Genomic DNA, 23261 nt, shown 5'->3' with positions numbered 1-23261 from the left:
CTAATTAGCGATGCAATTCAAACAGACCATTTCCTCCCCCCAATTTTCTCACTCACAAATTATACAGAACATCAAACTGGGAAATAGGCCTTACCAGAGGCACATACAGTAACAAATGCATAAATCAGTAGCAAGTAAGTGCAAGAAGTGGACTAATACATTGGTAAAAATACATTGGTAGGCTGGGCGTGGTACCTCATGCCTGTAATCCCAGCACTTTGGGAGGCCAAGGCAGGCAGATCACCTGAGGTCAAGAGTTGAAGACCACCCTGCCCAACATGACGAAACCCCATCTCTACTAAAAATAAAAAAAATTAGCCGGATGTGGTGGTGGGTGCATGTAATCCCAGCTACTTGGGAGGCTGAGGCAGGAGAATCGCTTGAACCCGGGAGGTGGAGGTTGCAGTGAGCCGAGATTGCACCACTGCACTCCAGCCTGGGCGACAAGAGCAAAATTCCATCTCATAAAAAGAAAAAAATACATTGGTAAATTGATCGATTATTGACTTAAAAGTGAAAATAGCTTTTTAGTTTTATTTGGTTTAAAAGCAAAGGTAAACTATCTGTAATATACTTTGAAGTGCATCAGAAGTGCATCAGAAAATAAGATAGGTTAATGGATAGGTGGAAGATAAATAAATACATGGAAAGATGTGATAAAGCAAGTATAGTAAAATACTAATGATATCTCATTGGTGGGTACATGGGTGTTCATGGTAAAATTCTTCCAACTATACTATATGTGAAAACTTTCATAATAACATATTGGGGGGAAAAGGTAAATTTACAATTTTAAAAAGCACAAACAAGGGATAGAAAGAATTACAACATGTATCTTCCAAACCATAAAACAGAATAAAGGACATTAAGAAAACTGTCCATTTGAGGCAGGGAAGGACAGAATAAATAACAAATATAAACCACAATAAAGAGAAATTTCTCCTATTGGAATAAGGTGATGCAATAATCATTAAGCTAATACAAAACTCACATATGCATCCATGCGTACACCTCCTATACACACACTTCTCTCTTCCAACCTCCCCCTTTTTTTTTTCTTTTTTTTTTTTTTGAGATGGAGTCTCGCTCTGTTGCCCAGGCTGGAGTGCAATGGCAGGATCTCTGCTCACTGCAAGCTCCGCCCCCCAGGTTCATGCCATTCTCCTGCCTCAGCCTCCTGAGTAGCTGGGACTAGAGGCGCCCGCCACCACGCCTGGCTACTTTTTTTGTATTTTTGGTAGAGACAGGGTTTCACTGTGTTCGCCAGGATGGTCTCAATCTCCTGACCTCGTGATCCGCCCGCCTTGGCCTCCCAAAGTGCTGGGATTACATATGTGAGCCACCGTACCTGGCCCCAACCTCCCCTTTTCTTATAAAGAGTAATTTCAGAAGTTTAGAATATGAATTTCCCCCACTCCCTTTATTTGTTTTAATCACTTATGGAAAGTTCTGTCCTACCCTGGGCAACATAGGTAGACTCTGTCTCTTAAAAAATTGTTTTAACTAGCCAGAAATTTGCCAGACGTGGTGGCTCACACCTGTAGTCCCAGCTACTTGGGAGGCTGAGATGAGAGGATCACTTGAGCCCAGGAGGTTGAGGCTGCTGTGAGCTATGATGGTGTCACTACACTCCAGCCTGGCTGACAGAGAAAGACCATAGCTCTAAAAAAAAAAAAAAAGAAAGAAAAAAGAAAATTCTCAGTTCTTACCTATTCACATGTCACCTGTACACCATTCACTTTAGAGAGATGATGGGGCATTGTATCCTCTGTACGTCGCAGCCTCCCTCACACTTTATACCTCATTGTCTTTCTGTTTTGTATCCAGTGTAATTCTTCTAATCTCGATTCCAATGCACACATTCACTTTTAAGCTTTCTCTGCTTAATCTTTCCATCAAGTTTTTAAATATTAATTATTATATTTTTTATTTCTAGAAGTTATTTCTTTAAAGCTCAAGGCTGCTGATCATTTCGTTACTTTCTTTTTCTCTCTGTTAAAGTCCTACTTTTAGAAACACATCAAACATAATTTATATTCTCTACCTGGTATTTCTAATACCTGAAGCCCTCAAGTATCTATTTTTTTCTGCTGACTCTTGCTCATGTGGCTTCTTTCTTTATGGTATGTGTGTGTGTATGTATGTGTGTGTGTGTGTGTGTGTGTGTGTGTGTGTGTCTTATTGTTTGCTCAGATGCTCTGGAATTCTAGTTCTGAGGATTCTTTGAGGCCTCAGATGGAGGGTACCTTCCCCCTGAAAAGACTTGCCTTCATTTCTGCAAAGCACTCAGAAGACTTGGGTCCACTTTAAATTAAAGTTTGTTTCACACAATACAAATAGTGTAAATTCAGGCTCCAAACTTACAAGAGTGTCAGTCTGTGGCAACAAATTCTTAAAGGAGACCTTTATATGCACTCAGATTCCAGGCTGAACAGACAAATTTATTTGCTCTCTGCCTCTTTTTTATGGGATTAAAAAAATTGTAGCTCTTCATGGGTGCTAATTTATTTAGAGTGACTAGAGATCTCACTCCCATTACACAGCCCCATGCCTCCCCATCCCACTTCCACTATTTTCAGCCCTGCAATCAAAGCTCTGGAAATCCGGATCCATAAAGATCCCTAAAGCGTCAGTTCCCACCCCCACCCCCCGCCCCAACCCCCATCTTCCATGGATTCCCTCACCAGTTACTGGGCCTCAGATATCTTTTACTTTCTAACAAACTCATTCATTCATTTTAAAAGTTGTTTTTGTTTCTATACTAGCTAGCACTCTTGTTGTTTGTGGGAGTCTTTTAGGATGTCTTCTCTGACAAATTGACTAAATGAAACCCTCTGAACCTAGCAGAGGGAAACAAAAAGGGGGAAGGCATTCCCCCCTGCTTTGATACAAACAGCCAAGCAGCTCACAGACAGCACAGACCCCGGGAAGCAGATCAGCAATGGCTCCAAAGGGAAATGATCGGCAGAGTAATGGACCTTTGTGCCAACATGTATCAGGTATCTCTGGGACTCCCCAGAAATATTTGGTAGAGGATTTTACAAATGACTGAGTGTCTTCTGTCATCAACTAGGAGCAAGACTAGTGAAATTATGATATTTGCTATTATGATCATTACCATTCATGTCCACAGGCGGCAAGGCTAGGGAGTCTCAAATAACACCAATAATACAAAAATTCAAAAGGCAACTACAAAACCAAAACACTGTAATTCTTTGTGGACAGGGCCAATGGCTTTTTAATCTGTAAACCTAACCTGAAAGCAGGCCCTGAGAAAATATTTATTGACTACATGAATTATACATGGTTATGTTGATGCTATTATAGATTAACCTTTTTTGCTTAAAAGGGAGATTGTAACTTTTAAAAATCACTTATTTTTTCCAGCAAAATAATATAGGCTCGAAAAAAATTTCTCTCAATAAACAGACCATTCATGAGCCATAATTTTTTTTCTACCATTGTAGTGGATTTTGGTTAAGTTCTTCAGTTTATCTTTGAGTTTCCTCTAATTGAAAACTACAATGGAAATATTAACCAAAAGTGCAAAAATTCAATGAAGCTGACAAGTAATTAATATGTATTTTGATAGGGCAAAGTACCAACTCAAAATGTAGAAGTTATTAAAGTATCAGGGTCAGACACCTTCAGCTATGTGGAAAAACTGAATTAAACACCAAGGATTAAAAACCGTTTGAGGAAGAATTATTAAATGTCTCTCAATGTTAATGGTTTTAGCTCTTCCATGGAATTTCATGCAAACTGTTTCCTATTGAAGTCCTTCTCATTTTAGGCTTCTCTTTAGATAAAATATGTATACCTAATGTTAAACTTTTAAAGTTTTTAAGTTTAAATTGTTATATTCTGATACAGATATGAGATAAATGATTTTTAAAAGAAACTCTGCGACCTAATTAAGTCCTGAAAGGATGAACTAAAAGAAAGATTGAAAGCATTTAAAGGAAAGATTATGGGCAAAAATCTTTACCAAACTGAAGTCACCAAGTAAGAAAATAGCATGTTAAGGTCAAATGTATCCCTATGCTAAAAATTGCTCTAGAATTTACACTGAACCTAACAGATAAAACAATAGTTTTGCAGTCAGGGCACATTTATAGAATGTCATTTCTTCCACTTCTCACAGATCTTGACTTCTACAATCTTCCAGCTCCTTCTCCTACTTCTGGGATAGACTCTAATGTTAGAGAGACCTTGTTTTGAATAATAGTTCTGTTACTGACTAGTTCTATAGCCTTGCAGGAATTATTTAATCTATTCGTATGTTGGTTTCCTAATGGAAAACCATTAGGAATGGTTTGGGGGACATAAACTAAAGCATGGTTCTCAACCAAAATCTAGCCAGGATCCTCTGAACCCTCTTATCTGCCAGGCCTCAACCTTGGCCTATGAAAACGACAAACTCTTAGTGTAAACAATTTCGTCCACTTTCTTCCTCTCCCCATTTAAAGACTTAAGCAAACACTAACAGTTACCAACAGCTCAGAACCACAACCACCGTGAGTGACCCTAGCTATCCTTAAAGGGCCTGAGAAAGCACAAGGCTTCTAAAAGAATTTACTGTTTGTTCCAGCCAACACCTGACCATAGGCCCCCGACCACCCTTTCTTAGAGCATTTACTAAATTTTACTCAATGCACTATTTACGATTGGGAATCCTTCCTCTGTCCCTTTGAGATGTACATCTTTCTCCAACAACTCAGGAGTGAAAGCCATTCCTTTGAGATGTAATCATAAGGAATGACAGTACCTCTGTCTCTAGTCTCTGGGAGAATACAACCCTAACTTTAATTAATTGTCAGCTAGCATATGCAGCTGACTTAATCGGCATTTACACTGACCAATCTTTCTAATTTTTCCTTCTCTGACTCTGCTTAAGCTCCAGCAGTCCCCAGTCCCCCCACCACCTCCCAAGTTGAGTTTAGTTCATGCTGGACACTCTTCTCTATTGCAATAGTATATTACTGATTAAAATCTGTCCTTAACACTTTAACATTCAGCTCTTTAACAGTTCAAGACATCGGAAATAAAATGACATCTAAGAATAAAGCCATGAAATCAAAATGACCATGTTGGTGAACTTTAAAACAATAATATTCTAAAATAAGCTTTCTACGTGTGTCATCCAAGGAAACCCACCTGCATTAGAATCACCCACCTAGGGAATTTGTTTAAATGCCCACTCCTGGGCTCCACCTTGGACAGGGGAGACCAAAATTCCTGAGTGCTAGACCTGGAAGCATGCACTGGGGAAAGAACTCCCTGGAGTAATTTTTTTTTTTTTTTTAAAGAGACAGTCTCGCTTGTTGCCCGGGCTGGAGTGCAGTGCCACGATCTTGGCTCACTGCAACCTCCACCTCCCAGGTCAAAGCAATCCTCCTCCCTCAGCCTCCTGAGTAGCTGGAACTACAGGCATGCGCCACCACACCCAGCTAATTTTTTTCATATTTTTTAGCAGAGACGGGCTTTTGCCATGTTGGCCAGGCTGCTCTCAAACTCCTGGCCTCAAGTGATCCACCTGCATCAGCCTCCCAAAGCACCGGGATTACAGGTATGAGCCACCGTGCCCGGCCTCCCTGGAGTAATTCTAAGCTACTTGCATTTGAAGAGCACTGGTATAAACAATTAAATATAAATACGCTGCTGAAAATTTCTTCCAAACAAGTGGTTAAGACATAGCTCATATTCTGTCTACTTTAGCATGTATTAAGCAAGATGGGAAACCGAGGGCTAACCTGATTAAGCCTGCCTAATTTAACCTGCCTTGCTTGCTTTTAATTGCTTACATCTAGTTAATCTTAAAATTCCCACTAGCAAGTCATAGTAGTCAAACAATGCATAACTATACTTCCACTAGCCTCCTTATAGCTAACAGCTCTGACAGTGGGTCACCATAATAATAAATGCTTAATGTTGTTTTGCAGGAGCTAGCAGCCAGTTCTTGTTGAGTTCAAGCCAGTTGAGACCATCAACTCTTCAACTGAGCCTGCATGGGTGCGTAAAGCGTGACCTTTTGATGTCAAAGGGCCAAAACCTGCACCCTCCTTTCATGCTAATTCAACCATTTTCTGAACATGCATCCTATGAAGAGCCATGTAGCTCAATTACGCTTCTGCAGAAACCCTGATTACCTCACCTTTCCCACCTGCCAATCACCTTTACCCATACTTCACACCATCCTGCTTTCTATCCCCATAATTACCCCTAAGCCCTGTTTTCAGGGAGGTGGATTTGCGATTTGTTCTCCTTCTCCTTGCTCAGCAGCCTGGTGAGCAATCTCACAAAATGAAATCTTTTCTTTTTTGCAAAACCCACGGTCCCAATGATTGGTTTGCTGTCCATGAGCAAAATGAAGCTGGTTTGATATCAGATGTCACATATAAAAATTGAGGGTGGAGTGGGGTGTGGAGGGAGCAGGTATAGAATTTCATCGGTTTGCAGTCAGCAAAAAGAAAGGGAGTTTAGGCTGAGGACAAGTATTCCAATCTTTCTATGGGGGGGATGTATTAGTCAGGGTTCTCTAGAGGGACAGAATAGTATAGATATATAAAGGAGTTTATTGACTGACACAATCACAAGGTCCCACAGTAGGCCATCTGCAAGCTTGAGGAGCAAGGAGAGCCAATCCGAGTCTCAAAACTGAAGAACTTGGAATCCAGTGTTCGAGAACAGGAAGCATCCAGCATGGGAGAAAGATGTAGGCTGGGAGGCTGGGCCAATCTCTTCTTTTCATGTTTTTCTGCCTGCTTTATATTCGCTGGCAGCAGATTAGATGGTGCCCGCCAGATTAAGGGTGAATCTGCCTTCCCCAGCCCACTGACTCAAATATTAATCTCCTTTGGCAACACCCTCACAGACACACCCAGGATTAATATTTTGCATCCTTCAATCCAATCAAGTTGACACTCAGTATCAACCATCACAGGGAGATAGTCACTTTTGGTGGGTAAACATGTGGAGCTTATGTCTCCTCCCCTTGAATCTGGACTGGGCCTGTGAGTGAAAGCTTTTACTTTTTAGCCCAGGCTTTAAGAAGGCCTGGCAGCTTCAGTTTCCTCCGTTTTGGATTGCTGAGCTACTGTGAAGGAAGGAAGGCCAGGCCCCTGTGTGGGAGAGGTAGGCCAGATGGAGAGGTCTTGGAGGAGGAGGTAGCACGGGGTACTCCCCACATCCCCTCAGCAGCAGCCCCAGCCTCCTTAAAGCCTTCACAGAGGGCAGTCCAGGAAGCTGCCCTGAAAACATGTCATCCTCCTCCTAAAAATGTGTTTCCCTTTGGACGTTAGTACCATTGTTTATGCCTCACCATTAACATGCTTGAACGTACAGCAAATGTGCTTTGCCCAGATCACTTTTTTGGAGGAAACTTTTCAGCAGCACATTTATAATTTATTAAACAAGTGTTCCTCAAACTTTACTATAGATAAGAATCATGAAATAAAAATAAATTCCCAAGCCCCCTCTTCCCCAATGTACTGAACGGATCTCCCTCGGCCAAGGAGACCCCAGAAAATCTTTAAAAACTTTCCTGGCCGGGCACGGTGGCTCACACCTGTAACCCCAGCACTTTGGGAGGCCAAGGCAGGTGGATCACCTGAGGTCAGGAGTTCGAGACCAGCCTGGCCAACATGGCGAAACCCCATCTCTACTAAATATACAAAAATTAGCTGGGCGTGGTGGCAGGCGCCTGTAATCCCAGCTACTAGGGAGGCTGAGGCAGGGAGAACTGCTTGAACCCAGGAGGTGGAGGTTGCAGTGAGCTAAGAGCACAACACTGCACTCCAGCCTGGGTGACAGAGCGAGACTCCTTCTCAAAAACAAAACAAAACAAAACCATTTCTTGGCCGAGACAAGATGGGAGGTTGGTCATGCCTCAGTATGCGCCCTTCCTCACTAACCACTACTTGACTTAAGAGTTAAACAGAAACCAACCCTGGAAAGCAAAGAACAGAAAACTTCTCCACTGACGTCAACTTCAACCAGTTGCTTGGTGTCTCGGCCAGGCTCTCCTCCCTTTTCAAGATTTTGACATGACAGCTGACCAAAGCACCCCTTCCATTGAAGGAATGACCGTCCACCATGGAATGGTTCTGGCCAGTTTACACAGACTGTGCACAAAGCACCTTCATGTCCTACATTTCCTTTTGACATATGGAGTCTAATATTACTGCATTTTAATGATACATCTCCACTGCAAAGTCAACATAGGATGTATGTAACATATATGTTTGCTTATCACACTCATGTGTGACCCCCCCTTTCGTTAATATTCCTAACTCCTATAACCTGTTAAATATGTATGTTCAGCCAACCCGTTTAGCATAGAACTCCTGTCTACCCTTCCTCCCTCAAAGTTCCAGCTTTTTTTTTTTTTTTTTGAGACAGGGTCTCGCTGTGTCACCCAGGCTGGAGTGCAGTGGCACCATCATGGCTCACTGCAGCCTCGACCTCCTGAGCTCAAGTGATTCTCCTGAGTAGCTGGAACTACAGGCACACACCACCACACCCAGCTAATTTTTTTTGTTGTTGTTTTTTGTTTTTTTTTTTGGTGGAGACAGGGTGTCACCATGTTGCCCATGCTGAGCAAATTTGTGGGCTCATGCAATCCACGTGCCTTGGCCTCCCAAAGTGCTGGGACTACAGGCATGAGCCACCATACCCGGCCTAAAGTGCAGGCTTTGATCTCAGCCAGAGGCTCCACTTCCCAGCCTGGAAGTTGCAAGCAATCATAAGAAATAAAGTTTTCCATTCCAAATGTATACAGCTTAAGACTTTAAGTGGACATAATTAATTTAAGCCAGTTCCAAGGGCCTGACTGCCTTTGCACACTGACTGAAAGGGAAGTCCCTGTCTCTCTAGGGCTGAATTTTGGACTGAGAGACACAAACTGAGATGTCCCTGTGGACACTGCTGTCACTGTAGTCTTCCAGTTCTTTTGTGCTAGTACCCACAGCTAAGAGAGAAAGTTTCTCTCTTTCTCCTGATTGAAACCATTCCCTTCACCCATCGTAATTCCTTCTTTCTTCTCTGAAGCTGGGCTTAATCTTGGGCATCCTTATGCAGATTCCCTCTTTACTAGCAATGTCCCCTCAGCCTGTGACCACACTCAAGTTTCTCTCATGATTAAAAAAACTGGCCAGGCATGATGCCTCATGCCTGTAATCCCAGCACTTTTGAAGTCTAAGGCAGGTGGATTGTTGAGCCCAGGAGTTGGAGACCAGCCTAGGCAACATGGCAAAGCCCCGTCTCTACAAAAAAATACAAAAACATTAGCTAGGTGTGGTGGCACGTACCTGTGATTCCAGCTACATGTGAGGCTGAGGTAGGAGGATCAGTTGTACCCAGGAGGTAAAGACTGCAGTCATCTAAGATCGTGCCACTGTACTCCAGCCTGGGCAACAGAGCAAGACCGTCTCAAAAATAAAAAATAAAAAAATGAAGCCATCCCTTGACCCCCACATCCATCTTGCATTTCCATCTAGTTTATTTTCACCTTATCCAAACTTCTTACAACAGGAGTCTATGCTCACTAGAAGTAGTCTCTTCTCAGTTAGCCCTTAACCTACTATAACCTGGGTTCTAATTACTCCACTAACATGTCCAGCATATAATGCTAATCATCCCATAAATTTCCAGAATGTCTATTCTCTTGGTTTCTGTAATAACAGACTCTTCGAATTGTCCTTATAGTTCTGACTTTATTTGCATACTCTAGGGCCTTCTCTCTGTTCTCTGCACCACACTGCCCCCTAGTGCTCGCGTTCTCTACAACTTGTTACTACAACAGTGCTGCTCAGACCAGTGGCTTTAGCATCACGAGGAGCTTGTTAGGGATGTATCTCAGGCCCATCCCAGACCTGCTGAGTCCATATCTGCATTTTAACAGAATCTCCCAGTGATGTTCATGCACAGCAAAGGGTGAGAAGCAGCTCCACGACTCGGTCCTCACTCCCTGCTCTTCTCTTTTCTGGGTGAGCTCGTCAATTCCCAGGGTCACTACCTACTTGTTGAGGTTTCTCAAATCTCTATCTCAACCCGAAGTACCTCCTCCAGGTTTCAGTCTCACATAACAGACTACTTGCTGGCAATGATATTCACACGGAACTCAACAGACCCATGCCTACCAAGCAGCTGCCCCTCCTGTAATCTATTTTTCCCAGCTGATGCTAATATCATTCACCCAGTTATCCGTACTGAAACCTGGGCATTGCACTAACGCCTTTCTTCCTCTCATTACTCTCCCTTCACTCTCCCCCTCTACCCCCATTAAATTCAACAAGTCATCAAATCCTGGCATGTTAATGGTATTTCTTTTACCTATCCTCTCCTGCCTGACACACTTTCTTTGTCCTCATTCAAGTTTCAATTACATCTTATATATACTGCTGCAATAATAGCCTCGTAATTGTGCCTATACAGATCTGTTCTTCACACAATCACCAGGAAGAGTTTTATAAAATGGAAATACGATCATCTCACTTTCTTGCTTAATATCTGTCCCACCCACCATAGTGGTTTTCAAATCGTGGTCCCTGGACCAGGAGTATTAGCATGGTACTCACAAGTTGCCTGGGAACCTGTGAGAAATGCAAATGATGGGTCTAGTCCCAGACCTCTGAATCAGAAAGTCTGAGGAGGAGGTTCCTACATCCTGTTTTAACAAGCTCCAGGTGATTCTGATGCACACTGAAGGCTGAGGCCCACTGACCTCCCAGAGTAAACCAATCTTGATCAGCAAACATTTCCCCCTGATACAGCTCAGGTCCAAACTCTTTAGCATTATTTCTGTCTACTTTTCAATTTTGAACTTGACATGTGAGGAATGGAGGAATATTTTTTATTTCTATGTATGGTAGCCAATCTTCAAAATGATGCCCCTGTCCCATTCCCCAGTCTCCTAGTGTCCATGAACTTATGCAGTGCCTTCCACATTGAACAGGGCTGGCCTGTGTAACCAGCAGGATACTGTGGAAATGATGGTGTGAGACTTCAGAGGTTACAGCAACCTCTCTCTTGAATCAGTTGCTGGGGGTAGACACCTGCCATGAGTGACGACACTCAAGAACCCTATGGAGAGGTCCAGGTGCTGAAAAACTGAGGTCTTCTGTCAGCCAGCACTAACTCACCAGGTGCATGAGGGAGCCTACTCACAAGTGGATCCTTCAGCCCTGGTTGACATCTTGACTGCAGCCTCATGAGAGATTCCAAGCCAGAACCATCCTGGTAAGTCATTCCTGGATTTCTGACACACAGAAACAATGTAAGATCATAAATATTTGTGTTTTAAGCCACTAAGTTCTGGTGTGGTTGTAATGCAGCATTCGATGATTAATACATTAGGGTACACCATCCTGTTTCTTGCCACTGTGTAAGTCTCCATGCTGTCCCCTCTACCTGAAAAGCTTCCCCTCCTTTCTTCCCCCATAAGCCCCTCTTCATCTAATTAAATTCAGTTCACCTTTTAAGATTCATCTGAGATATTATCTTCCCCAAAATCCCTTCTCTGACCCTTCCAGACTGGCTTAGCTGTCTACTCTGAGTTCCCATGATACTCTGAATATATCTCTACCGTTGCATTTCTGCCTTGTGTAAATTATGCGTTTACATTTATCTCAGTTGAAAAACTTAGATTATCTTGAAAGCAAAGAAGTGTGTCTTATTCATATTTGTCTTACTCATATCCCCAGCACTATCATAGGCTTTCGCACATAGGAGGCACTTCATCAGTTTTGTTAGGTGAATTGTAAATGAAAGATCTTTGTGAAGTTCTTAGAGATGCTTCACCGAAAGAACACAGTGCCTTGTTCACTCTCAGGCCTCAGTATGTTTCCATTTCTTCCCAGGGCAGAAGTAGCTTCCAAATCAGGAGATTCAATATATCCACTTGCGGCAGATTGCATTTTCCAAAGATGGCCATATGCTCTGAATCAGTATCCAATATATGATACCATTTCTCCCATAGCCAAGATTCCCAGGTCCAGAAATCAAGGGGCAGAGATGTGAATGGTGCCATTCACTATTACCTCTAGTGAGCCACTAGCAAAATTTTTACTTCCAGTTCCTGTGACTTTACACTCTTCTGACCTAGATAGGGGTCTTAGCTCCAAAGACAGGAATGTCTCCACCAGGAGACACAACGATGATTCCATTGAACTGGAAGTTAAGATTGCCACCTGGTCACTTTGGGATTTGCATGCCTCTGAGTCAACAGGAAAAGAAAAGAATGACTGTGCTGGCTGGGGCGATTGATCCTGATCACCAACTGGAAACTGAACTGCTTTTCCACAAGAGAGGTAAGGAAGAGTATGTCTGGAATACAGGAAATTCCTTAGGGCATTCTTACTGTTACCATGCCCCATGATTAAAGTAAATGGAAAACTACAACAACCCATTCCATGCAAGACTAATGGTCCAGACCTTTCAGAATAAAAGTCTGGGTCACCAAATCAGGTTTCATGACCAGCTGTGGTGCTTGCTTAGGGCAAATGGAATACAGAACAGATAGTGGAAGAAGGTATAGTAGTTATAAATACCAGATATGACCACATAACTAGTTATAGAAACAAGGACTGTAATTGCCACGAGTATTTCTTCCTTATTTTGTTATGAATATATTTGTGTGTTTATAATATATATATGTATGTATATATGTATATGTGTGTATATATGTGTAAATGTGTGTACATATGTATATGTTTGTATATATGTATATGTGTGTATATACATTTGTTTTGCTATACGTATGTACATACGTATATGGGAAATATCTTTATTTATGTATTTATTTGGTAGAGACAGGGTCTCACTATGTTACCCAAGCTGGTTTTGAACTCCTGGGCTCAAGCGATCCATCTGCCTCAGCCTCCCAAGTTGCTGGAATTACAGACGTGAGCCACTGTGCCTGGCTGCAAATATCTTTGTTTTCTTCCCTCTTATCTCCTCATGTAACATACGATACACTCATTCTATATTATAGTACCTAAGTATTGTTAATTTTATATGTAAATATTGACATAAAAATAGAATGTCAAGGAGAATAAACATCATCCAAGAGTTTTTACATCCTCTCCTGGGGAAGGAGCTAGTGTATTTTCCAGTGTGCACAGGACAATTGTATCATCTTAGGTGGAATTAAGACCTTGTTATTGTGTTTATTTGGAGATTAAGTATGGGTTAAGGAGATGTGTATGGGTGCCAAGTTGACAAGGCATGCATGTGTGATGTTTAATATTATGTATGAATATATGTGGGCTATGGTGCCCAGATATTTGGTCAAACATATTCTGGGGCTGGGCACAGAGGCTTATACCTATAATCCCAGCACTTTAGGAGGCCGAGGCAGGCAAATCACTTGAGGTCAGGAGTTGGAGACCAGCCTGGCCAACATGGTAAAAGCCTGTCTCTACTAAAAATGCAAAAATTAGCCAGACATGGTGGCAGGCGCCTGTAATCCTAGCTACTCAGGAGGCTGAGGTGGGAGAATCGCATGAACCCTGGAGGCGGAGGTTGCAGTGAGCTGAGATCACGCCACCGCACTCCAGCCTGAGCAATGGAGAAAACTCCATCTCAAAAAAAAAACCCAAAAAAACAAACATATTCTGGATATTTCTGTGAGGATGTTTTTGGATGAGATTTACATTTAAATTGGTGGCTCACACCTGTAATCCCAGCACTTCGGGAGACCAAGGCGAGGTAGGGGGATGGCTTGAGCCCAGGCATTTGAGACCAGTCTGGGCAATATGGTGAGATCCCCATCTCTATAAAAAATACAAACATTACCTGGGTGTAGTAACATGTGCCTGTAGTCCCAGATACTTGGGAGGCTGAGGCGGGATCACTTGAGTTCAGGAGGTCAAGGCTGCAGTGAGCCATGATCAGCCACTGTACTCCAGCCTGGGTGACAGAATAAGACCCTGTCTCAATAAATAAATAAGTAACCAAATGAATAAATAGTTGGCCTTTGAGTAAAGTGGATTGCCCTCCATAATGTGGGTAGGCCTCACTCAGTTAAAGGCCTTGATAGAACAAAAGGCTGACCTCTCCCAACAAGAGGGAATTCTCTAGCAGATGGTCTTCAGGCTTCAACGGCAACATCAACTCTTCCTGGGTCTCCAGCCTGCCAGCCCACCCTATAGATTTTGGACTTGCTAGCCTTTTATAATCATGTGAGGCAATTTCTTAAAATAAATCTCTTTCTGTTTTTATCCTATTGCTTCTGTTTCCCTGGTAAACTCTAACACATCACCACACCAATTTATACCTTGTCCCATGTTTTCTTAAAATGTAATGTTGAGTCCGAGCACTATGGCTCACACCTGTAATCCCAGCACTTTCCAAGGCCAAGGCGGAAGAATTGCTTAACTCAGGAGTTCGAGACCAGCCTGGGCAACATAGTGAGACCTTGTCTCTAAAAAAAAAAAAATCAAAAAATTAGCCAGGTACAGTGGTGCACACCTGTAGTCCCAGCTACTTGGGAGGCTGAGGTGGGAGGATGGCTTGAGCCTGGGAGATTGCGACTGCAGTGAATCATGATTGTGCCACTGCACTCCAGCCTGGGAGACAGAGCAAGACCCCATCTCAAAAAGAAAAAAAATGTAATGTTGACGCTCCTCCTTCAAGTGGTGGCATCTATGATCCCTCCCCTTGAATCTGAGCAACTTTGTAATTATCTTAATGAATAAAATGAGAAGGAAATGACACCACTTGACTTCTGAAGCTTGGTCATTGAAGGCCACACGGCCCTTGGGATACTTTGGAATAAAGCCACAGTGTTGTGAAAAAGCCCAGGCTGCAGCTGGCCAACAGTCCCACCTGGGTCTCATCCCAGCTAGGATGAGCATTAACTGAGTCATGAGAGTGACAACCTTGTCATGATTCCAGCCCCTGGACAAGGTGAGCATTGTGGAACAGAGATAAGCCATCCCTGCTGTGCCCAGGTTCCTCACCCTTAAAATCTATAAGCAAAGCAAACACATGTTTTAAGTCAAAAACATATTGGGGTAATTTGTTATGCAGCCATAGTAACTGGACCACCACCATTCAGACCTACAGTGGAAGCAGCCTTCATAAATTCCTGTTTTTATTATTGTATCATAGGAAACAGGCAGTATAAATTCTTATATTCAGAATTGTTTTCTCCAGGCATTTTGAACATTCTTGACCATCTTTTTTATTACCTACCCCTCCTTTTCATATAGCAAGTGGTTTTGTTTCAGTCTACTAAAAAAAAAATCACAGACCTTGTTAATAAGAAAACCTGAGATCAATTTCACAGACAGGAAGGAGGTGCAGCAAAGCAAGGAACCTGGGCGGGAGGCTGAGAAAGTGAGCCTGAGCTCTATGTGCAGGTGCAAAATGGCTCTGTCACAGGTGATGGAATTTAGGGATCCTGGCAGATTCTGGGCTGCTGGATTTGGAACACGTGTCTGATGTACATTCTGTTCTTAAACACCCATAAGTTCAGACTCCAAATGTGGCACCATTTCCCCTAGGGCTGACAGCATCACTCACAGAGGCCGATGAACACTCAAGATGGTGGGTGTGGGAGACAGGGGCGTTCGTGCCTGCCGGCCAGTCGGCACCCTAACATAAATTGTGTCCCTGCCTGGCTTGCGTATGCAGAGAGTGATGCAGTTAGTGAGATCTCTTTTTCTGTTTTACACTCCCTCTGAAACTCATCCAGGTTGCCCTTCGTCTCCCTCTCCCCATATATCTGGAGTGATGGACTTTATGGCCACTTCTTCAGGGGATACGGAATTATAGATCTCTGGATTTATGTCTGTTTGCCAGGCCCCCTCTGGCCCCTGCATCATAAGGTGAATGCCGGGTCAGCGAGAATGATGTTGCATTCTAATAGATCTGGACCAGTTTCTGACAACTTATTTTGACAAAAGCATAAAATTCAATGATTGTTGCTCAACTCAGAAGTTATAGGAAATATAGGGGGGGGGAAAAGGACGTTTAAATGTGAGCCTCCCTATCTTCAAACTGCTCTGTGAGTCTGGTAAATTGTGAAAAACACAGAAAGCTAAGCCAACAAATTTAATGACAATGGCAATTCTAGAAGCAACATAATTTACCCCAGAGTGCGATATGAACATACTTTTTCCTGAGACTGAGGGATCACCACCTGCCACATGAACAAATAAGGGGGTCTGTTAGGGAAGCAGGGATATGGTAGCCAGCCTTTGGGTTGCCTGCCCCGCAAAAGATCCTTGTCTACTGGAATTCACACCTTTGTGTGTATTAGTTCTCTTCCATGCTGAATAGGCCTGTGTGGCCACTAAGATATCACAGAAGTGATAGTGTGACTTTGATGGCTATGCCATAAAAGATAATATTCATTCTGCTTTGTTCTCTAGGATGGCTTGCTTTAGTGGGGAAGGGTGAGGGGGTCCCAGCTGCAATATCATGAGAACACTGAAGTGGCCCAGGGAGAGATCTATGTGGAGAAAAGCAGAGGCCTCCCACTCACTGCCAGCACAGACAAGGGAGTGACCAAGCTTTAAAAACTGATCTTTCCGCCCTAGCGAAGTCTTGGGATGACTGCAATCCCAGCTAGCAGCTTGGCTACTACTGTAAGAGTGACTCCAAGTGGAACCTGCCTAGCCAAGCTGCTTCTGAATTCCTGTTCCACAAAAGCTGGGAGTAATAATAAATGTTTATTGTTTTAAGTTACTAGATTTTGGGGCAACTTTTTTTGTAGCAATAGATAACTAATGAGAGCATATAAATTAGGATTAGGTTTGGCTGCATGAGACAGACTGCCCCCATCTCCCCTTCCTGCAAAGAAAGAAGATAGATGTTTATTTCTCTCTCATTTAAGAAATCTAGAGTCACAATTTTTGGCTGGTATGCTGCTCCAAAGGTGTCAGAGACTCAAGCTATTTTTCTCTTATTGTTCTGCTATTCTCAGTATATGGCTCTCATTTCATGGTCCAAAATGTCTGCTCAAACCCCAGCCATCACATCCTCATTCCATCCTACAGGGAGGAAGAAATAAGGAGGAACACAACACCTCCATTATGGACATTTCCCAGAAGTCACATTTGACACCTTTGTTTATATACCACTGGTCAGAACATGGGCATATGGCCATATATAGCTACCAGGAAGGCTGGCAAATAGAGTATTCTGAGCAGCCATATGTCCAACTAAGTCAGAAATTTAAGGAAAAAGAGAAATAAACATTGGGGAAGCAGGATTTGCTGCAAGTTGCTAGCTTAGTTGAATCTGAATGATAATTAGGAGTTTACCAAGAAGACAGGTGTTATTATAGTTTGTTATATTGTAAATGCATATAATGTAAATACTACATTACAGAAGATGGTATATTATAAATGGCTGCAAACTCTTTGCTATTTACTGCATTGAATGTTAGAGTCTGTTTCTCCTCCCCATGAAACATAGGCTGGTCCTATGACTTGTGTTAGCTGACAGAATGTAATAGAAGTGACACTGTATTACTTCCAAGGCTGGCTTAAGAGATATGCAGCTTTTGCCTTCTACTTTTGAGACACATCTTTGTGGTACTATGTAGGAAGTCTGTCTTCCCTAATACTAATCCTCCTGTGAGAAGGTCCAAGCTGGCCACGTGGACAGAGCAATATCATGTAGAGGAGTAATGGGCGACCACACATGGGAGTAAAGTCTTCTTTGACCTCCCAGCCCAGCCAAGACACCAGCTGAATGTGACCCAGTGAGTGACCTCAGGGAATGCCACATGGAGAAGAAGAACCAGCCAGCTAAGCCCTGCCCAAATTCCTGACCCCCTAAATTATGAGCAAATATATTGGCTGTTGTAGTATGCCTCTAAGTTTTGGTGTAGTTGTTCACAGCAACAGATAGCCAAAACTAAAAAGGGAAAGCCATTCTAGGGAGAGGGAACAGCATTTTAAAAACTACAGTGGTGAGAGGCAATGTGGCATATGCAAGGATTTCTATACAGTTTGATATGCTAGAAAGTAAAATTTGTGGAGGAGAGTGGCAGGTAATAAGTCTGGAAGTAAGCAGGAGGCTGGACATGGAGGACCATCCTACAGAGGGTAGATTCAGGGGCCTTACCAACTGAGAGCTGTGTTGAAGGGGAAAGAGTTTGTTAATGGAAAGACTGACCATAGCAAGATTCAAGATCCAGTGCAAGTACTCCTGAGTCGTTTTTTTCCTCCTAACAGGTAGATCTGGGGCAACCTACACGGACAGCATTTATGGACGGGGAAGGTTACTGTTACTTGTGTGAAATGATGGGTGGGTTTGTATCCTATATTGTTAGGAAGGACTTTGTGAGGGAGGGGGTTTATGGATGACGATATTGTATTTTCTACTCAACTTCTTTTAGATTAAAACAAATTCTCTCTCTAGCTGCTTCCTCCTTCTTGGTGGTGAGATCCTCAGAAACTAAGCAGCTGGCTTTATCTTGTTCCAGAAGGACCTGGGAATAGGAACTGAGGAGGAGGGTGGATGTCAATGAAAGGACAAACTAAACAACCTAATTTGACTTATGTTCCCTAGGCTGGGTTCAGAGTCACATCCTCTACTGTATATGTCACATTTCACCTTCATTTTCATTGTGAGGAAATGGCCATATATTCAGGGATAATTTTGGATGTTTCCCTCACAACTCAGGCCAAATGTCTCCTCCTCCTTGTAGCCAGAATAGATTGATTATTGTTGTATTATGAAACATTCAAAAAATTTTCCTGAAAGATACATTACACAATATCCATAATGATGTGTGTTTTATTTCCTTTCTTTTCGGTACCTCTTAGCAATGTGTTGGGCTGCAGAAAAAAGAAATTTTAAAGTGGCTTAACTGGGACATTCTCAAGCTACAAGAGAGGTCTAGAGGTAGACAGACCTGGGCTTACCATCATTAAGGATCCAGCCTTTTATTTCTGCTTCAGTAGTCTTAGTGTGCAGCTTTTATCTTCGGGACTCACTGCTGACTTTCCAGGCATCATATCAATGTTCCAAAGGAAAAACGGTGCATGCCAGTCAGATCTTTCCCTTTTGAAAAGCATTCCTGGAAGTCCCAACCTGGCACTGCCAGTTATATCTCTCCAGGCAGAGCTGAATCTCTGGGCTGTCTGTCTACAAAGGAATCTGGAAAGGTGATTGTTTTCTTCTTCTTCCAAGTTTCCTTTTTTTTTTCTTTTTGAGAAGAGTCTGGCTGTGTCACCCAGACTACAGTGCAGTGGTGTGATCACGGCTCACTGCATCCTTGACCTCCTGGGCTCAAAAATGATCCTTCATCATGACGTCAGGAGATCAAGACCATCCTGGCTAACAAAGTGAAATCTCGTCTCTACTAAAAATACAAAAAAATTAGCCCGGCATGGTGGTGGGTGCCTGTAGTCCCAGCTACTCAGGATGCTGAGGCAGGAGAATGGTGTGAACCCAGGAGGCGGAGCTTGCAGTGAGCCGAGATCATGCCAATGCACTTCAACCTGGGCAACAGAGTGAGACTCCATCTCAAAAAACAAAAAACAAAAAACAAAAAAAAAAGATCCTCCCCGGCCAGCTTCCCAAATAGGTGGACTGCAGGTGTGTGCCACCATGCTTGGCTAATTTTTTAAAGTTTTGTTAGAGAAAGGGACTCTCTATGTTGCCCAGGATGGTCTCGAACTCTTAGGCTTAAGTCTTACTCACACCTTGGCCTCCGAAAGTGGTGGAATTAAAGGCATAAGCCACTACGTCCAGCCTTTTTCAAATTTCTATAACAAAGAAAGGCAATGGGAAAGGGGACCACTATGGTTTGACTGTTCCCTCCAAACTTCATGTTGCCAATGTAATGTTAAGAGGGGGGCCTTTAAGAGGTGATTGGCCCATGAAGGTTCTGCTCTCATGAATGGGATTAAAGCCCTTGTAAAAGAAGTTTCATGGAGCATTTGGTCTTTTGCCCTTGTACCTTCTGCCATGTAAGGACATAGAGCTCCTCCCTACTGGAGGACACGGTGTTCAAGGCACCATCTTAAAAGCAGAAACCAAACCCTCACCAGACTGTAAACCTACTGGCACCTTAATCTTGGACTTCCCAACCTCCAGAACTGGCAGAAATAATTTCTGTTCCTTATAAATTAGCCATTCTCAGGTATTTTGCTATAGCAGCACAAATGAGCTAACCTAGGAACTGTGTATGGCTTTTGGGTGGTCCATCTACAGAGGCCTTCCCAGGACCCATCCTCTCTACACTTTCCCAGATACCTGAAGGCATTTTTTTCAGGTCTGCCTTAGTAGTTGCAAAACCATTTGCTCTACAGTGGGATATAATTGTAATATAGCTTACTTGAAAATACATAGCATAATATCTTGGGCCCATGGATAACATAGTAAAACTTCCCTATCACATGATTAGTTGGGCCCAAACAACCCAATTACAGAAAATGTGGGGTTATTCTGAGGTTAAAAAAAATAAATATTGGGGGCAAGCCCAGGCTGGGAGGTGTGTGTGTGTGTGTGTGTGTGTGTTTGTGTGTGTGTCTGTGTGTGTTTGAGTGTTTGAGACAGAGTCTTGCTCTGTCAACTAGGCTGGAGTGCAGTGGCATGATCTTGGCTCACTTCAACCTCCACCTCCTGGGTTTAAGTGATTCTCCTGCCTCAGCCTCCCAAGTAGCTGGGATTACAGGCGCCCACCACCAAGCATGGCTAATTTTTTGTATTTTTAGTAGAGACAGGGTTTCACCATGTTGGCCAGGCTGGTCTTGAACTCCTGACCTCAGGTAATCCACCTACCTCGGTCTCCCAAAGTACTGGGATTACAGGCATGAGACACCACGCTCAGCCATATGTGTTTTTTAATTATAATTTTTTAAACAGCTTTATTAAGGTATAATTTAAATACCATAAAATTCAATAAGCGTACAATTCAATGATTCACAGAGCTGTGCAACCAGCACCACAATCCAGTTGTTGAAGACTTCCATCACCCGCCTTAAATGTCTCACGTCCATTTGTATAAATGGAGACAAATGAACAAAAGCCTAGGCTGGGAGTTTTTAGGGTCCAGTCCAATCTCTTCCCAGTCTGGCTACAGTTTGGTGCCACCTGGTGGTGTCTGTCCTGGTTTCTGGGACCAGGCCAGGGTTTCTAGGAATCTCCCAGTTAGTAGGCAACCATTAAATCAACCTATTCTTGGGGAGACTAGACAAGCAAAATACCGGACTGAAAGGCACCCATCCTCTATCTTTTGGTTTGGTGAAGGGCCTGGCTGCTGTTTCTCTGCCTGGTGTTATTCTACCTGCCAAGGAGAGGAGCCAATCACAAACCCATTTCATATATCCCAATTTGCATTACTGAGGGCACTGCAATACATACATACAAATATCTATAATTATTAAAGCAGTATATTAAGTGAGCTGAACTTGATAAGGCACAAATGGAAAACATTATCTGTTACCTTGAAATCATCTCTATGGGTTATTTCTTCCCCTGACCTAGATGAAGTCTCTGGCATCTTCCAGAGCTTTTCTGGTCATTCTGAGACAATGAAAAGTTGTCTGGTTACTTGCATCTAATTATACCCTCGTTTCTGTAAACTATCATGTCCAGTATCATGATCGAAATTCACAACTTCAACCAACATTATGGCTTCCTCCTCTCCTGCTTGGCCTATTCCATGCCAGAAGCCTGCAGTGGGATGGAGGATGGGGTCAGTCTCTTTTCTGCACTCACCTCTCCCATTAGCTGTTGTTTCTGACCCCTGGGAAGGATAAAGTCTAGGGGATGGGGTGGGGGGTGGGTACACATCTTTATTTGGCTGGGGCTGTGGTGATCTGATTCTGGTGCTCTCTGGCTTAGACAGGCTCAAGGCTGATTGTTTCTCTCAGAGGGAACTTTTTGTGGTATCTTGGAGATTCTCCTTGCTGGCATCCTCCACACGCAACTCCCATGAGACAAGGGATATCTCTTTTCCAGTTTGGAAGGTAAGGATGCCACTGCGTTCTTCGTGGGGTCTGTGTGCTGAATCATTTAGCTCCTCCAGGAAGTCTCTTGGGCACATTCCCTTTGAAGAAAACTTCCAGTCCACTCTCCACAGATCTATTTATCCCTTGGGGAAAAAATGTCACACGATTCCCCCACAGTTGCTGGAAACGCAGTTAGCTCCTGTAGCTGGCTTCTCTCTCCTTCTCTCTATCTCATTTTCTGCCCTGCCACCTCAGGTCCTCCTAGGGACAGCTTCTCAGAGCAGTCCTTGCGCTTACCAAACTCTCAGATCAAAAGTTCTCAGAGTAGTTCCCTGAAACACATTCTTTTCACAGAAATCTTTTCTCTTAATTTGCATCTTTAATTTTTTCATACTTTATCTCTTCCTTGAGACAGGGTCTTGCTCTGCCACCCAGGCTGGAGTACAGTGGCACCATCATGGCTCACTGCAGCCTCCACCTCCTAGGCTCAAGAGATCCTCCCACCTCAGCCTCCCAAGTAGCTGAGACTACAGGTGTGCACCATGCCCAACTAATTTTTAATTTTTTTTAGAGATGGGGGTCTCATTATGTTTCCCGGGCTCGTCTTGAACTTCTGGGCTCAAGTGATCCCCTTGCCTCAGCCTCCCAAGGTGTTGGGATTATAGACATGAGACATCATGCCCAGCCAATTTTTCACACTTTAAAGGTGGGCATTGGCTAAAGACACGAAAATTAGATTTCAGATTTCCCTTTGGCAAGTGCTGCATAATATGGGTCTTGTATCTCTCCTTGGAATGTGGGGGTACTTGGTATCCATTCAAAACTGCTACACTGCATAACTCTCAGGGTATTATTTAGATAAAATATAACAAGAATAGAGAATATAATGTGAATAGTGCCCCCTGGAAGTGTGAAGCTGCAGGGCTGAGTGTATTGTCCTGGGCCTTTGGAGCTTCCGGTGAATCCTGTTACATGTAATAGTAATAACAGAGCTAGTTATATTGTTACCATGTGCTATGCACTATTTTAGGTGCTTTATGTATTTTATTTGATCCTCATAACTATCCTATGAGAAAGGTACTATTGTTCATCCCTATTTCACAGGTAAGTAAACTGAAGCCTAAAGAAGCTTCATGACTTGTTCAAGGTCACACAGCAAGCAAGTGGCAGAGCTAGAATCCAAACTCAGAATATGGTTCCCAAATCTGTACTTCTAACCCTATTCTATCTTTTTTATTTTTATTTTTTATTTTTTTTATTTTTTGAGACAGACTCTCCCTCTGTCGCCCAGGCTGGAGTGTAGTGGCACGATCTCGGTTCACTGCAGCTTTCGCCTCCCAGGTT

The sequence above is a fragment of the Pongo abelii genome, chromosome 12, assembly GCF_028885655.2.
Source record: "Pongo abelii isolate AG06213 chromosome 12, NHGRI_mPonAbe1-v2.0_pri, whole genome shotgun sequence".
Classification (NCBI taxonomy): domain Eukaryota; kingdom Metazoa; phylum Chordata; class Mammalia; order Primates; family Hominidae; genus Pongo; species Pongo abelii.
The sequence above is the reverse complement of the archived record's forward strand: the minus strand, read 5'-3'. Positions refer to the sequence as shown.